This window comes from Nuphar pumila, chromosome 9, assembly GCF_984573655.1.
Source record: "Nuphar pumila chromosome 9, dmNupPumi1.hap1.1, whole genome shotgun sequence".
Lineage (NCBI taxonomy): Eukaryota > Viridiplantae > Streptophyta > Magnoliopsida > Nymphaeales > Nymphaeaceae > Nuphar > Nuphar pumila.
The window spans coordinates 24,336,085-24,339,028 of record NC_143257.1 but is presented as its reverse complement, the minus strand read 5'-3'; positions in this window follow the sequence as shown (position 1 = coordinate 24,339,028).

The following is a 2,944-nucleotide window of genomic DNA, read 5'->3' as shown; positions in this document are numbered from 1 at the left end:
TAGTGGAAGTGGGAAGACATTACCATGGACTTTGTGGTAGGTCTACCCAAGACACGCCAGCAGTATGACACCATTTGGGTGATTGTGGATCGCCTTACAAAATTGGCACACTTCTTACCGACCAGGGCGAATCAAACCTTGGAGAGTTTGGCGGATTTATATGTCGACGAGATTGTCAGATTACATGGGGTACCTGTTTCGATTATCTGAGACAGGGATCCTAGATTCATGTCAAAGTTTTGGGGACAACTTCAGAAAGCTTTGAGGACAAAACTTAAGTTTAGCACAGCTTTTCACCCCCAGACGGATGGTCAGTCAGAGAGGACTATTCAAACACTCAATAATATGTTGCGAGTGTGTGCATTGGAGTGGAAAGGTGACTGGAGTAAGCACCTAAAGTTAGCAAAGTTCGCCTATAATAATAGTTATCATTCGAGTATCGGCATGGCCCCATATGAGGCATTGTACGGACGACCCTGTAGGTCCCCTGTTTGTTGGAGCGAGGTAGGTGATCGAACTGTCAAATCGCTTATAGTTTTGCAGCATTATACGGATCAAGTACAGTTGATTCGTAAGAGGCTTTTGACAGCGCAGAGCCATCAAAAGAGTTATGCAGATCTAAAGAGGCGAGAGGTTTCTTTTGAGGTTGGTAATCATGTGTTTGTCAAAGTATCGTCAACCAAGAGCATATTTTGGTTCGGCAAGAAAGGGAAATTGAGTCTGAGGTATGTATGACCGTTCCTCATCCTCGAGAGGATAGGAGGCGCTGCGTATAGATTGACACTTCCCCTTCAGTTCTCCAACATCCATGATATTTTTCATGTGTCGATATTGAGAAAGTATGTGCCAGATCCCACTCATGTTATTCAGTATGACGAGGTCGAGGTTCAGAGAGATCTCACGTTTGAAGAATAACTGATAGAGATAGTAGATCGATGAGAACAAGTGTTGCGACATCAGTCAATTCCACTTGTTAAAGTATGATGGCAGCACCATGGGCTTGAGGAGTGTTCTTGGGAGCCTGAGGCCAATATGAGAGCTAAATATCCACACTTGTTCTGTACGTAATGTTAACCAAATTTCGAGGACGATTTTTTTTTTAAGGGGGATTGGATGTAATATACGAAAATTTCTAAGTTCTTTTCTATAGCATTGTGAAATGTCCTGAATTTCGTGCCAATATAGAACCCTAATTTCTTTAAAAAATTAATGTTCGAGTATATTTGTAAGGCTTAGGGGGTTTAATAAGGTTGAATTTTAGTAAATATAAACCCTACATGGTTTGAATAATTGAGAAAACCCTAAGTGATGCCTAATTGAAAATGTCTCTCTTAAACAGAAAATGTTGAATTTTCTTTAAGTAAAGTTAATTAAATAATGTGAATTAAAAAAAGTAGGTTGTGAACATATACATATTAATACGCTTAATAAGTTGTAATTAGTGGATAATTAATGTCTTTACATTTTATATGATTTGTGGTTGTATAAAACAAAAACGATTTTTGTTGGAATTCTATGGTTATTTAATTATAGTTTAATAAAATAGATTTTTGTTATAAATTAAACCCATTTTATTAGTTTAGTAGGAGCCAATAGGTGAGCCGTCCCATCCTATGTGGCATCTTACTTTAAATTTATTTTGAAATTTAAAAGTCTAGTGAATTTTAAGTTTATTTAAAACTTGAAAATCAAAGTGGAGATCAAGGGCTCCAAATTGAGTTTCATTAAAGTGATCAAGGGCTGGAATTAATTCCAGTCCATAACCTAACTTAGAGAGGGTTATAAAACCCTCCCATAGCCCATGCCCCCCTCATTTTGGGCTGAAAAAATTTGAGAGCTTCTCTCTCCCCCAAAAATCCTCTTCTCTTTCTCCTCTCTTTCCCTTCCCTATTCTCTTCTTTTTAGGGTTTCTTTTGGTTTTTGAGTGCAAGATCCAGACCTCAAGGGGTGTGGAGAGGGATCTAAGGTTCTCACCTTGCTGGAAGGAGGAGTTGATTGGTGGATCAAGCAAAAAGAGCCATTCATTCATCAAGAAATACATTTTTTTCAATAAAAGGTAGGGTTTATATGCTTTTCTTGCAAGAACGAAGTTCTTGGCATGGATTTTGATGCTTTTTCATGAGTTTAGATCATGATCAAACCCTTCTAACCATGGGTTTGACTCAGATCTAATGATCCATGGCAAAAACACGTCTTCCCCTAAAGAAAACCATTTTTTGAAATCGGGTTTATCATAAAAATCGGTTTCTTAGAAATAGATTTGTAAAATATATTTGTATTTGATTTATTCCATGATTTTTATGCAAATATTAGTTTGGATTGATAGATTATGAATTGTTCCATCTACTGTGAATATTTTAGAATTTTTGGAATTTTATTTTATGCGTATTTCCTATTTCTTTTAATTTTTCTTGGGATTCGGGTGACTCGGTTTGATTCACCCAAATGCAAATATCGAAATTCCAGGTTTTCCACTTCACCTCCATTCAGTAAAATGGTTGTTTCTCCCTCATCCAAAGAAGTTTTGACAAACGGATTGTTGCGTTGGAAAGCTAATTCCATTGTGAATCTACTGTAGAAATTTGGGCTCTGTTCATGGACCGAGCACGTCTTTGTGATAGTCGAAACAAAAACTGATAGGTCTGTAGTAAAACATGCATAACTCCCTCATACAAAAAAGTTTTTACGAACGGTTTGCGGCTATGGATAGCTGACAACAATTACTATATATTGTAGAAATGTAAGCTTTGTTCATGGAGCCAAAAAAAATTTGTGAGCTCTGTACCAGTTGGACAAAGTTAAGAAATTGGAAAAAAATTAGGGCAAATTCATAAATCAAGGCTCAAAGGGTGCATAGTATATATGTTTTTATTCAATTTCTTTATAGAATTAGTATGCATTATGTGAATGATTATGCAGGTCTGATTTTATGCAATCTTATATG